The sequence below is a fragment of the Ipomoea triloba genome, chromosome 14 (assembly GCF_003576645.1).
Source record: "Ipomoea triloba cultivar NCNSP0323 chromosome 14, ASM357664v1".
In the NCBI taxonomy this organism is placed as follows: Eukaryota; Viridiplantae; Streptophyta; class Magnoliopsida; order Solanales; family Convolvulaceae; genus Ipomoea; species Ipomoea triloba.
The window spans coordinates 13,424,119-13,440,314 of record NC_044929.1 but is presented as its reverse complement, the minus strand read 5'-3'; positions in this window follow the sequence as shown (position 1 = coordinate 13,440,314).

Sequence of the window (16,196 nt, the reverse complement as noted above, 5' to 3'; positions counted from 1 at the left end):
AACTAAACCTTCACATATACCGAGTTTCTTTATTCATAATAAAGAATTGTTAGTTTTCTAAAACGGAAAATATCATTTTTATTCATTCGACTATAATACATGTATCAATTTTGGTATTTGACTTTTTATTTATTTATTTTTTTTTACCAGTTTACATAATTTTGATTCAATTAGTGCACATATGCTAGCAAGAACTAGTGAACTAGGGAAAGAATTCGCTGCAACTAGCCTTCTATTATACCTGATTCAAGAGTTTGCTAAAGGCTAAACATGCTTAAAGGAGTTTAATAAGAAGAAAGAAAAATGTAGAAAGCATGAATAAGGAAAACTCAGAAATTGCTAAGTGGTCAATATCATTGTAATTTACACCAGTATAAACCTCGGCGATATCCACAGGCCTCAACAATCTAATCGATCTCTGGCTTCCGGCATTGTCTCTAACCCTTGATTGATGAACGTAAGATGGACTGGGAACAGGAAGTGATTAAGTGAAGCGGCTCGGCCTGGCTGATAAAGAGAGAGCTCAACGAAAATGGCGAATTGCCAAAAATATTCAAATTAGGTGCGCATGCATCATTATTCAATTCGTATCAATTTTGGTTCTTCACTATTAAGATTTTCAAATTAGATGCATGACTATTCAAATTGTATCACATTTGACCCTGTTGTTAAATTTTCCGACCAAATTTTCGGTCAAGTCACCGGTAACTGACTATTTTATTTAGTTTTTATTTTAAAAAATATTTAAATAATTTTTAAATTTAAAAACATTAAAATAAAAAAATAAAAAAAATAAAAAAAGCCGGCCACCCCCACCCTCCTACCTTCGTCTCCGGCGGAGACAAAGAGAGAGCGGAGATGAATTGAAGGAGGGAGGAGGGGGGGGGAGAACGTTGGTCCCCTCCTTAGCGAAGACGAAGGGGGTGTCCGGCATTCTCTTCCCCAGCGTTTTTTTTTTTTTTTTAATTTTTTAATTTAAAATTATTAAAATAATTTTTAAAATAAAAATTAAATAAATTAACCGATTATCGGTGGCTTGGCCGGCAAATTTAACAACATGATCAAATGTGATACAAATTGAATAGTCATGCACCTAATTTGAAAATCTTAATAGTCAAGGACCAAAACTAATACGAATTGAATAGTCATGCACCTAATTTGAAAATTTTAATAGTTAGGGACCAAAATTATTATATGTATTATAATTGAGAAACTAAAAATGATTTTTTCTCTTTCTAAAATTTAAAAGCATGTATATACTTTGTTTTCATTTCAATGTTAAATGTAAATTTGTTGGTTAAAGAATGAAATTATCTAGCGGTGTGCAAACTACCAAAAAATTTCGGTTAACCGACCGAACCGAAAAAGTTCGATTAACCGTAACCGAACCGAAAAAATTCGGTTCGGTTAATGGTTAAAAGATTCTTGAAAATTCGGTTAACGGTTAATTCGGTTCGAAACGGACGGTTAACCGAATATATATATATATATTATGAATTGAAGATTTCAAGTTATGGATATTTGGAGTTTATAATTTATGTTTTTATGTTATAGTGTTATTACGGTATTATTTTTGTATATTTTGTTATGAATTTATTATGATATGTATTTTATTTTAAATGAATTTATTATTTTAGGTGTTATTTTTAGGATTTTAAATTTTAGTTTTTAAAAGTTCGGTTAACCGAAAAAAAATTTAGTTTGTTTAATTCGGTAACACAAATTTTGGTTCGGTTAATGGTTAAAGGTTTAAAAATTTCTATTAAATCGGTTCAGTTAATCGAACGGTTAACCAAATTAACACCCCTAAAATTATCTTTCTAAATAATCAATATTCTAGGATGATATTTATTTCATCAGTTCTATATTTCAACAATAGTTAATCAACTTTTTGTAACTCTAAAATACTAAAATTCAGAAAAGTTGTTCAAAACAACTTTTTCAATTAGTTTTTTTGAGAAAATAAATTATAACAAACAGCTATTCTAACCGTTAATTTATCAAACACTTTTATACAATCGGCTAACGTTGTTATATCTTTTAACCAATTAACTAATAGCCATTTACCTAACATGGCCTTAGTCTTTAAAAAAAAAATACTTCAATATCACTGGCGGATCTGACTTAGGGGTAGCTACTCCATTGCCTTCTAAGTTCTACCCTTACCATGCTCTTCTTCTCAACCTTACGCTCCTGCAGCCCCAAAACGGCGTTTTTGTTCTTCTTCTTCTTCAATATTGTTTGTATTCAATATTCTGTAACTATATTGTTTATAATCAGCCCATTGCCCTATATTGTCTGTATTGTATTCTTATTGTATTATGTGTTTATGTATGTTTCGCAAAACTTGTAGAGAGTGAGTTTTTCAATCAAAATGCAATTATCTCTCCAAAAATAACTTTTCCCCAAAATATAAATACTTTGAATTTAGTGAGAATAACTTCCAAGATATTTTTCTTGTAATCTAATTATTCTGTCACCCCGTAGGCTATAATTGAGAGATTATACCTTAACCATTGGATCTCCCAACTAATCTGCTTAATATTTTTGTAATTCACCTCAAAGCAAGCAAACTGAAAAATAGACATCTGGAATTAGATTCAGGACACAGTTGTTCAAGGTTTTGTTCCATCAAATCTTTGATCAACCATAAACTAGCTATGCTAAGAGCATCCACATTTGTGGATCATAGAAAATTTTTTCAGACCAATAAACCAAAAATGAGTTCATAATTAGTGTGAGAAGGAGTATTTTTGAGGTTTTTAATTTATGCAAACAATGGATCTTTGTGGGGCCCAAACTGACGCATTAAACATATATGGAAAATCAATGCAAGTGCGCCTTCCTACCGCGCTCCCCTAGCTGGCGCGTAAATATGTTTTGTTAATTTTTTTTAAAACTTTTTCTGAAAGTGACAGCTGCTTCCTTTTCCTTCTTTTTTGTTTTGCTTCTTCCCTCCTTTGACTTCTTTCCCACGTGGATACAAAAAAACTCTAATGAGGCGTTTGGTTGGAGGGAGGAAATTAGGTGGGAAAAGAATTGTAATTACATGGCAAAAGAATAATGCAGGAATAAAGTGAGAGTTTAAATTCCCGTGTTTGGTATGCAGGAATAAAATTACTGGGAATTTCAATTCTAATGTTTGGTATACATGGGAATTGAGAGGGAATAAGTTGTATAAAGTCCAAAATGTCCATTGTTGTTGTTGTTGTTATTATTATTATTATTTTTATTAATCTTAAATGACAAGTATCTATTGGACCCATTTGCATATTCAAACCCCAAAAAATATCATATTAAATTCAAAAGCAGTCATCTATCGTAATTCAAAAGCAGTCATCTACCGTATCTTTTGAACTAAAAAACACAAGCATTTGATTTGGGTAGTCAAAAATTTTGAAGAATTATGCATATAAAGAATTCAAAGGAATATGCACGAAAGTTGTTGTATATAAACAATGCATATAAAGAATGCAAATTTTGAATAGTTGCTACATATAAATATTTAAAGGAACATACACAAAGGGAAGTCGAAAAATAATACACTCTATAATTTTGGAGGGAAGGTTAGACATCAATTTTATGTTAAAATAAGGGAAGAGTAATTTTGTTCAGTGTTATCTTTTTTTTTCTTCTTAAAATCTACGGAATTAAAATCCCGGAGGGAGCATGGGATTCTAATTCCATGAAAATGACGGAATTGCAATTCCCTCCAACCAAACACCCTGTAAAAGTTAGTAACAAGATGCTCTAAGTCCTAATCTAACTTTACCATAATAATCAGCCAATTTATATATACAGCTGGGGTTTTGATACTAAAGACTAACAAACTCTCCCCTTAGCTATTATTTAACAAACCAATGAAACTAAGCTGTTTTACACTGCACGTTAGGCAATTACAACTTTGAAATAACCAAGTACATTCAAGATAAATTGTTTCATCATTCAAACATAAAATCATCAAAAAATAATAATAATAATAAAGATAAGGCCCATCTGGCAATTGTCTTAATGTCTCAAATAACCAAATACAAAAAAGAAAATCCAATAGTTATATTATGGTCCCGGTCCACCTTGCAAGGTAGATTCATCACAATTTAAATACTGAATGTTCACAATTATTCAGTACATAAATTGTGTATTTTGGACCCGGATCCACGTAATAATTAATTTGCTTTCACCAACTAGTAGATTTCCCATCAAAACAATCAACAAAAACAAACAAACTTCAATTTTCAAAATTTTCAGCAAAGCTCCCCCTCCACATATATTCCCCCTTTTGGCAAATAGATAGCAAAAGATCAAGTTTCCTCTGCAAGAGGATCTTCATCAACTTCTGGATCGATCACCAGCTTCTGCCATGCTCAACCTCAAAAGAACTGCAATATATAAGCTGGAATAACATCCTTAATTAACATGCTTCCATTTTAGCAATTTTCCATTCACTCTATAAGGGTCAAAATCCTTCATCTTCACTTCATAGCTATATAACTCCAACCCATGAGAAGAAAGACTACCATAAATGAGATTTGGGAAAGGCAACTTCACCTCTTGTTCTCGGGGCTTTAAGAAATTCAAAATGTACATGTGGTTGATCAAAGATGATGATGATTTCACCAAGATTGAAGGCTTTCTTCATGCCAACCCTGGAAAGAAAATCACATAATTCTCTTGAAAGAGTGTTGATAAGTGCCAAACAAAACAAAATTACCAAGTCAGTAAAATTACTTTTATTTAATTTCATGTCAGCATCGTAGAAGTGTTATCTAGGAGAAAATTGGAAAAAAATGCTTGAGTGAAAAAATTTTTTGGGAGTTAATGTATCAAATTAGATCTTATTTTAATCCAAGGTATGAATTGAACACCTGTGATTGTGAGTAGTAGATGTCCCGGCTATTTGACATTTCTGCTAAAACTATTTGTATTAAAATGACAGCACATACAAGATATAAGTAAAGTCATCAATACAAGTCATTACACTAATATACACAACCATACTTATACATGCATGTTTAAGGGGGGTGTAATACTGTATAGACAAATCAAGAACTATTGAAAAACTGGAATTGCAAATGAGAAGAAAAATTGATCATTACATTCTGCTCTCCAGCTACTTAGAAAAGACTTGGATCTTTCCACTATTCCTTGTGTTGAAGAGTCTTCCATTATGTATTCCAAAGTTTCTGGTTCCTCGCATTTCACAGACCCCAACATATCATGATAAGCATGGCACTAGAATCCATGGCTGCCCAGATTCTGAAAACTTATTCATTCCAACCCAATCAGTATTCAGTACAGTGAATAATCCAACATTCTTTTGCTATTTTGCACCCAACAAACTCTCAAAATCGCTCATTATCTGCAGAGCATCATCGAACTCAACAGTCTGTTTCATCTTCTCCAATGCGATTCTAGCAGCTTCTCTTTCTCTCTGTCTCTGGGGTAAAACTGTTTCGCCCGAAGCTTTGATTATTTCTTCATCGATCCTGCCTTTCTCTGCAATCCTCTCTCTTTCTTGTTGTGGGTCAGCATTATTATTATCTCCCTGATTTGCTTTGGAAATGAGATGTGCATAGCGTTTCTTCATCTGGGCAGCACGTAGAGCCTTAGTTGGAGAAAGCTGAGCGCCAGTTGGTGATGAAGATTGATCAGAACTACAACTTTCCTTTTCCTTTTGCAATGGCGGCGTAGAGTTGTTCATATCTTGATAATCATTCCCTCCTGGATTTTGCAGACAACCCTTACTACGTCTGCGAATCGGCGCCGGGAAAACCCTCCCGCCGTCTTGCGTTATACTCCGGTTGAAATCATCGGATCCACGCTTCTTTGATCCGGGTTTTTTGTTGTCATTCTTGATGATCTTCAAACCCTTTTCCGGGTTATCTCCTTTAATTGAAATTCTGATCTTCATATTCCCCAAATCAGCTATCGTCATTTGTAAAATCAACCCCAAAAAATTCCAAAGAAACTCGATCGAGGACGATTGAAGAGAGCCGCTGTTATTGAAACGATCAATCCGGCCACGCTTCTTGTTTTCAATCCCAAAACTTTAATTTCTATGCTCTCTCCGAACCTAAAACTTTAATCTCTGGCTTGAATCTCTGTGTACGGTGTACCGAAAGAAACCAAAAAAAAAAAAAACTGAGAGAGTAACGATTGAAGATCAGAGGTCGGTTATGGAAAGCTGGTCAAAGAAGAGAGTGACGACAAAGGGCTGGAGACATAGTAACTGATCTGAGAGAACTTCCCTCACAACTGAAATTAGAAAACTTAACATATCTAAACTACGTGATAACAGGATGTTAGTTACACTCAAATACTGTTAATTAAATTTGAATAGGTTTAGGGTGTGATTTGTTAATATATTGAAATTGGAATTGGATTGGGAATCAAATACTTGGTAATGATATGGCCATATGGGTGCAGGTGAAAGTATTTTGCATTTTTAGTATTAGGGTGCTGACAACTGTGACATGCATTACACCAATTAGAATCACAACGAATAGTATTATTAGACCACTGACTGAATAAGATTGTAGAATACGACTAAGCTAAGAACACGTTGATGTAGATGACTGATGAGTAAAATGGTGATAGTAAAAAGAGGGCGTAAATGTCGTTCCACGTACTTGTTTGATATGTAGAATTCAAACCACTAAAGTATTAGAATTCACTAGAATCCAAGCAATCTAAGATTAAGGAATGAAAATAAAATAAAAAATACAAATTAAATGAGGAATAAACTATATGATAAAAGAATGAGTCAGATTAGGGGTATTGCAATCTTGATGCTCTAACAATCTCAAAATTAGGGAAAAATAATTAACCAAGGGATTTATTGGCAATACACTCAAGAATTCAGTTCAGCTACTTTCGTAATCAATAAACTAGAATTAGGCTAGGATTGTCCCACTTTCGTGATGCATCAGTCTTAACCTTAAAACACAAAATCATTATAAGCCCCCAAATTACCCCTAATTCTCATAGTAGGAAAAATTAGGTTGAAATTGGTTAGGCTGAGTCTTCACCCAACTTTCATTGTGATGAAATCCTCTCCAAAGCACATCAATAAAAGCTGAGCATCAATTATCAATAAGAGAAATTTATAATCCAAGCATATAAACCCTAGGTTAATAAATTAATCATCTTTATGCAATAATCGTAAACCTAACATCAAGAATAACAATAGAACCCTAATCTAAACCCAAAAACTAACTACTCATGCATCATAAAAGTAAACAAAGTAAATCAATAATAAATAATCATAAATACTACAAGAAATCTGAAAATAAAATAAATAAATAGAAAAGAGAACTTTACTGATAATGAAGAACAAATCCAACTTCAATACGAGATTCCAAGTTTGAAATTAAATAATCTAATGTAAAACTAATCTAAACTATGCTAGGGAAATCTAAAGAGAATAGAGATAAATAGACTAAAACTAACTAGGGTTGGGAACTCCTTAAATTGTAGAGAATATGTAGAATATATAGGAGATAGATGAGCCTTGGGCCCATGAGACAACTTCTAATTCTTTTCCAATTCTTATTCTTGTTTCCTTTCCTTCTTTAGGTAGTTTCCTTTTCTTCCAAAACTTGTCCAAAATGTTCCAAAATTATTCCTTTGCTGCCCCTTGTGGATAATTCAACCCTTGTGACAATATAACACACAAACAATTCTCAATTTCACTAGGATAAAGAAAATAAGCATCAAAACAACTAAAATAAAGGGTGAATTATTGTACAAAATAGTAGATATCAATGACCCAAGGACTATGCCAAACTAAAGCAGAGGCATGAGTGTAACACCTCGACTCGGCTATACCGAACAACCCGAGTAGTTACCGCCACACCTAGACTAAACCCAATCACATACAGATATGATTCATTCTAGATGCACAGGCTAAAGATAAGAAAGTTGTACCATATCATCATAACCACCATAACTTGACATGCATTTTTATAGCATCAACAAAAGAGTAGCTAAACTAGCTACTAACATGTACCATGGTTTAGTTACAGCCCATCAAGAGAGTTTGAGCTAGACCCGACCTTACTAGCCATCTTAGAGTTAGCATGGCTACAAAAGATATATACACAAAAAGGCCAGACTTGACTTCCCACCCTAGGCACTATCTAGTCTAACGAGTGGTACACCGGGCTAGTATACGTGCCCCAAACGAGATGCCACTCACCCTCGAACCAGGTGATGTGGTCCAGGAAGGTGCAAGTGTTGATGTACATCATCCACTCCTCATGATAATCTGGAGGACTCGGGTCCCACGGATAGGGGTAGCGAATGACAAACTCAATGGGGTCACTCTCAGGTAAAACCTCCATGGGATAAAACCCATAGCTTGCCTGAATGACATCCATAGAACACCACGGACTGACGGGGGTAGGAGACCAAACAGGTACCACTGGTGAGGCAGGAGTGGAAACGGGATCAGGAGTACAAGTCAGAACTGGAGGGTCTGGAGCATAGTCGGGGCATACGGGTCACCATCTGATAGGTACTGTACATAGTCGTCATAATAAAAAACGGGGAACGTAAAATCTGATGGATCAGAGTCCTCGGGGCTGCATGAGCCCACGCTAGATTGCATCTGATAAAGATCACAATGAAGTGTAGTTAGCACGACGGCTAAGCAAGGAAATCCATTGTCACTCAAAAGTAAACAAAGGTTTCAAAAAAAAAAAACATAATACTCAGAAAACTGTAAGCTTTACCCATAAGTTGCAATCTACCTGCAATCAGATTATCAACAAAAGAAAGTATAGCATAGTATATGAGTGACATTAGCATATAATACTTTCATTTCCGAGAATTCCATCATTTAATTCAAAATAGTGAGTTCAACAACACACACACTTTACTGTTCAGATCTCGCGACATTTTTATTCTTCGACATAGTTACGGAGTAACTAGATTTGCATAGTTAGTAAAAATTACTTAGTTTCCCCCTGGATAAGTGCAAGGCATTCTTGGAATATTTTCAAGAACCTCGGGCCGCGACATTCATGCCTCCCGCAGGTCAAACATCTCAATAACTTCCGGGCCACGGCTCACAGGCCTCCCGCAAGTCAAACATCTCGATAACTTCGGGCCACGGCTCACAAGCCTCCCGCAAGTCAACATCTCAATAACTTCCGGGCCCCGGCTCACAGGCCTCCCGCAAGTCAACATCTCAATAACTTCCGGGCCCCGGCTCACAGGCCTCCCGTAAGTCAACATCTCAATAACTTCCGGGCCACGACTCACAGGCCTCCCGCAAGTCAACATCTCAATAACTCCGGGCCACGGCTCACAAGCCTCCCGCAAGTCAACATCTCAACAACTTCCGGGCCACGGCTCACAGGCCTCCCGTAAGTCAAACATCTCAATAACTTCCGGGCCACGGCTCACAGGCCTCCCGTAAGTCAACATCTCAATAACTTCCGGGCCACGGCTCACAGGCCTCCCGTAAGTCAACATCTCAATAACTTCCGGGCCACGGCTCACAGGCCTCCTGTAAGTCAAACATCTCAATAACTTCCGGGCCACGGCTCACAGGCCTCCCGTAAGTCAACATCTCAATAATTTCCGGGCCACGGCTCACAGGCCTCCCGTAAGTCAACATCTCAATAACTTCCGGGCCACGGCTCACAGGCCTCCCACAAGTCAAACATCTCGATAACTCCCGGGCCACGGCTCACAAGCTTCCCGCAAGTCAACATCTCAATAACTTATCCAGAAACTAAGGTTTTCAAACATTCTTTCCTTTCCTTGATTTAATTAGTATTTTCACATGATGATTCAAAACAATCATTCTTATCCAAATATGTTCCCCAAAATACATATATTTGTCAATGACTTTTCACCATGAAATTTCCTAGTGACAAGGGTCACACTTGTTTCTTAAAAACACAATTTTTCTCCAAATTAATGGACGTAATTTACAAAATAATATTTGAACTTTCAAAAATTGACTCGGTTGCCCGTAGGCCTTCCAAACATCATAACATTCAGGAGCAAAAACATCGGAAGAAAGTTCGGTTGAAAACGGATCCGCGTCGCGCAGACTCGCGGATGTCCGCAGCGCTGGACGCACGGCGGACTCGCGCGTCCGGGCCGCGTCCGCCCGTTCGGCTGTGACGCCGCAATCCTGGACACCCACGGACGCGCGTCCGGCCTTTCGGCCGTGACGCCGAAACGTTGGGCGCCGATGGACGCGCGATGGACGTGCGTCCACGGTCACGTCCATCTGGATCTGCCAACTTCGGGCAGCAAAATCCGGGTTGTAACGCCCCGATTTTTCACTATTTTCACAAGTCTAAGCTTATATGGACATAAGTACAACATATACATGCATAAATTAGCTATGATCATGCATACAAAAATTACCAAAAATCAAGGTATAGTTTCTTGAGCCAACTAGTAGATCCACCAACTTAACACATGGTTTTCACATAAAATTCCTAGTTTCATAATTTACTAGCATTTGTCCACTTTCAAGTGACTAAACCAACTTAAGGGATTCCTTACCTCCCAAGTAAATTTTTAATACCGTAGAAAGATGGTGATCTTCTCCTCCAAACTTTTCACCGAAGATCCTAAACAAAAATCACCATAATAACAACATTTTCATGAATTCTTAGCTTAAACTTAAGTTCTAGGAAGGATTCTAGCCATATTAACCGAATAAAACTAAAGTTTTACCTATTATGGAAGCACTTGTGTTGAAGAAAATAGCTATGGAGTTCTTGGATCACAAAGTAGAAGAATGGAATTTTCTTCCTCCTCTTTTCCTCCTCTATTTTCTAAAATGAGAGAGTGATGGGAAAGATGGCTTGAAGCTTAAGTTAACAAGTATGGTCATCCCATACCTTCTTATGACAAATCACTATTTAATTACCATGTGGTAATAAGGGTGACACTTGTCAAAATTCCATGGTAGATCTTGAAGAGTAGGATTTATTTTGCCAGTTTGGGATCAAATCAGATAAAAGTTCGGAGGATTTATAACTTACTTCGGGAAAATTCTAATACCAAAATTATTCTAAAAAAATAATCACGTCATTAACCGCTAAAATCGGAAATTTTTCGGTATCTCGCGAAATACAGGTACGAAGGTCCGTAACAATTTCACTCTTACAGTCCGTTTAAATTTCACTTGAACTAAGTAGGAAGTTCAGGCTTAATCGTATCATACTTAATAATCCATTTTCTAGGAAAATTCGAACTGTATATACATCCTTAAAAATTTTTCACTTCGTGACCGGTACGTAGATCGTAGCTTATTAATAACTAGTCAAAAAAAAATTTCTTTTGAAGTACCGAGAGATCTGCTCATAAATGTCATAGCCTAAAAAAAAAAAATTTTTCGAACCCTAAACTTATCGGAATAGTTGAGGGGTTACAATGAGCTACTATTATAATTGTGAGAATAATATAAACAAATTATGCGTAATAAATAAGAAAATTCCTTGAACATTCTGCTTAATTTTATAAAAAAAAATTATTAATTATTATTTACACCAATAATAATTCAAATACTTATCTATATACTTCTATATCTATACTACTATTAATAAAAATAAAATCATCCTTTGTGAAATTCCCGCCTAAACAATAGTAAAGATAAAATGGAAAAAAAAACTGATATTACTTATTGATTGAAAATAAAAAAAGACCCTAATGGAAACAGAAACAAAAATTAGAATAATTGGAAAAGGAAAAGGTGATGATGCAGATAGTATGGATTTGATAGTGGTTCGGAATATAGAGTATGTGTTAGTTTCTCAATAGAAGTAATGCAAATGTAAAGTGCAAGAGATAGAGAGATTTGATAGTGGTTCGGAAAAACTTCATACCCCACTCCTCGATCTCCTTTAACTCTGATCCACTAAGGACTTCACTATGTATCAATTACAAAATACAAGTGAAAAAGAAGCTTTCAACTTCATCTAGTTGGCAATCCTTAAGATAGTCACAAGCTTTTCATCAATGTATCTTTCACTGCCTGATCAAGGGTCAATCACTTCACTGTCTGATCAAGGGTCAATCGCAAATTCGCCTTTCTAAAATCATCCTCTAACTTTCTTAGCTTGGAAAGAGTGTTACTTTGAAAGAATCAAAGTGATTATTCTTTTAGCTTAGAAGAATTGATTTTGCAATGCTAACGGTTTCTCTCTTAATAGCTTTCAGCAATTGATAACAAGAAATCATTTTTCTAACTTTTTTCTTCTAAGCATAGGGTCCTCCTTTTATATATGAAGAGGAGTGAGACCCAAATTGAATTTTAAATTTGTCCATTGTCACTCAGCAGGTGGTAGCCGTCCAAAAGCTGCCACAATCCCTAAAAATTCAATGCAAATCCTTTACTTGAGTAACTCGACAACCATAGGGTATAGATTGTCTCCTGATTAATGTATAAGCACACTTTGGTTTAAAAGATCAGAGCTTGTGTACATATCATCATTTTGTCTTGTGTATAGACTTTTATGTGTCAGACAAGCTGCAATGTGCTTAATAACTTTGTTTCATTAATAATTAATAATAATAATAATAATAATAATAATAAACCTTTCCGAGATGGTGATTTCGAATGGTAGTTTCCGAAAGGTTAAAATTAACCTCTTGAAATGGTCACTTACGTATAATATTATGGTGATTTCGAATGATAGTTGTTTTGCTTGAACCATTCAGATAAGTCAAATTTGACCATTCAAAGGTTTTAACCTCTTGAAATGGTCACTTACGTTTTGGAATTCTCTTCAACATTTCGAAAAATTGTAAGTTTACTTTCGCATGAGGAAAAATGTATGGATGCATGCTTTATTGCTTTATGATAATATCCACACACACGCACATGCACACATTATATCTTAATTGCATGGACATGTGCATATAAGATATATATATATATATATATATATATATATATATATATATATATATATATATATATATATATATATATGCTTTACTTAATTATTTTTGCATGTGTGCATAACTTACGTGAATACATTTTTATTATATCCCAAGGCAGATATATATTATTTTAGAGTTAATTCCTTTTTTGGTTCTAGATTTATAGAGGTCATTTCATTTTTAGTCCTTTTTTTCCAAAATACCCTATGTTGGTCTTAATTTTATTGTGGCATGACTATTTTTTGTCCTCCGTTAATAAATCCGTTAAACGGGCCTTAATTTTAAGGGTATCTGATCTCAGTCCATTTAGTTTTAAGTGTTAATTCCTTTTTTCGTCCTAAATTTATATGTGTCGTTCCACTTTTAGTCATTTTTTTTCAAAACATTCTATATTAGTCCTAGTTTTATTGTGGCATATCTATCCATTTTTGGTTCTCCGTCAATACATATGTTTAAATGGCATTAAAAATGACTTTAATGCATCTTCTTTCATAAACCATTCAAAATACTATATTAAAAATTATCCCTAAGGTCAATACTTGGTCTGCATTGAAGTAAAGATGAGTTTTACTCTTAACTGATCTTTTGAAAAATATGCTAGATGTAGGACATGAACTAAAATATCAGCCTATGTAAGCATGAAGTGTGATCGCTTCAACAAGTTTTGGGTTTGGCTTGGATATGCTCATGAATGAATATAGACACAGGGCCTTTATAGTGTTAAGTTACTTTGAGTTACGTTGTAGTGCATGTAAAACTTGTGTGTGTTATACCTACATTTCTACATGTAAAACTTGTGTGTGTGATTCAAGGTTTGTACATCACTGCAATCCGATTATGTGAAAGTTCAATCTATCACATAATATTATACTGTATCACGTATAATATTATGTGAAAGTTCAATCTATAAGATATTTTACTTTATGCATGAGTTTTGAATTTATCCTGGTACAATATTAATTTTTACTATATAAATGGAGGAGGGGTGTTGGAAATTTATATAGTAATGGAGATTAATATTTCAGATGGACTACCTTGAAAGCTTAAATAATATTTGGAATTGTGAGATTATAAATATTATTTTAATTTGGTAGAAAGTCAATTGGGAAATATGAATTTTGCGAATGGTTGAGAATCGAAAAGTACTTAGTTCTGAGACTGAAAAGTTAACTCGAGAGAGGTTAATTTTTGAGAAGTAAAATTTTGAGATGTTAATTTGAATGGTGGTTTTCAAAATGTTAAAATTAACCATGCGGATAGTTGCTTTGCTTGAACCATTCCGATAAGTCAAATTTGACCATTCGAAGGTTTTAACCTCACGAAATGGTCACTTACGTTACGAAATTCTCTTCAATATTTTAAAAAATTGAAGTTAACTTTCGCATGAGGAAAAATGTATGGATGCATGCTTTATGATAATATGTATATATATATATATATATATATATATATATATATATATATATATATATATATATAGGGCGGGGCCAGAAAACTCAAGTTGGAGAACCGATGTAGTAGAAATAGTTTACAATATTAGTCGACATTATAATTAATTAACTGTACCATATCACATATATATATATATATATATATATATATATATATATATATATATATGCTTTACTTCATTATTTTTGCATGTGTACATATATAATTTACGTGAATACATTTTTATTATAAATTGGGAAACCGTAACAAGACAAAAGGGTATTGGAGGGCTAGGAATTTGCAGACTACAAGAAATGAACAAGGCTTCCATTGCTAAGCTTGGATGGGGGTTAAGGAAGGAGGAAGATAGCTTGTGGGTCAAGACCTTGGTGAGCAAGAAGTATGGTGATAACAAGGGGATACATCTGAACCAAGGTGGAGGGAGGGAGGAGTGTTTCGAACGCCTGGAAAGGTATCCCTATATTTCTTGAATGTGTGAAATAAAATATATTGCATTTTATATCCAAAAAATTATAGAAATGTTAGGTAACAGAAATAGATTTCATCATATGCCCCCATACTACATTTTTATTAGTACGGTGCAAATGATTATATTGTTAAATACAGGGCACATCATCGTGTAATGACATAGAAGTAAAAAATAAAAATGGGATGCAGAAAAACAAATCAAGATTTGAGTAACAAAATAAAGAATGCAAAAAATAATAAATAAATAAATAAGGGGAGTTTCTTAATGTATATAGGACAGAAAAACAATATGCAAGATAGGAATGATTATTTTTAGTATATAACCTAAGGAACCAAATTTGTAATGATTAGGATATATAACATAAACTCTGAATTGAATACATAGGCATGTCTAACCGGTGAGTAGTGGTGAAAGCAAAAAAAAAATTAATAGTCTAAGAAACAGCATTCAACAAACTCTCATAATCTCTCATAATCTGCATAGCATCATTGAACTCAACAGTCTTTTCCATCTTGTCCAATGCGATTCTGGCAGCTTCTCTTTCTCTTTGTCTCTGGATTTTGAGATCGGGCCCTCATCTGTAAAAGTGTTTGGGCAGCTTTGACTTCTTCTTCAATCCTGGCTTTCTCTGCAATCTCCAGCCTCTCTATTTCTTGTTGTTGCTTCAATTGATCTCCCTGCTTTAGAGGCATGAGGAGCGGTTGATGAGTTGCTTTGAAAATGAGATGTGCATAACGTTTCTTCATCTGGGCAGCACGTAGAGCCTTAGTTGGAGAAAGCTGAGAAGTAGTAGTGCAGCCTTCATCAATGGTGGCACGTGATGAACAATGATCAGACCTACAACAACTTTCCTTTTCCTTCTGCAATGGCGATTTCTTCGTATCTTGACAATCTCTTCTTCCTGGATTTTGCCGACAATCTTCTTCCGAACTTTCATGACTCTTAGGCTTGTTTTGGCAATCCCTTCCACCTCGATTTCGCCGACAATCTTGTTCCGAACTTTCATGACTCTTAGGTTTGTTTTGACAATCCCTCCTGTAAATCATCGTCAGCGGGATCGGGAGAACCCTCCCACAGTCTTCCCTTATACTGAAGTAGTCCTTTCTCATGATCCGCCACCTCTTTTCTTTTCTGGCATCTACTTTGAAATCATCGTCAGAACCACGCTTCTTGGATTCAAGATTCTTGTTGTCATTCCTTATCATCTTCAAACCTTTTTCCGGATCATCTCTTTTCCCGGTTGAAATTCTGATCTTTAGATTCGCTATCGTCATTGCTGCGAAAGATGAGAGCGAAAGAGCGATCCACGAAGAGAGCGATTATGGAAACCTAGTCAAAGAAGATAGTGAAAGAGCGATCG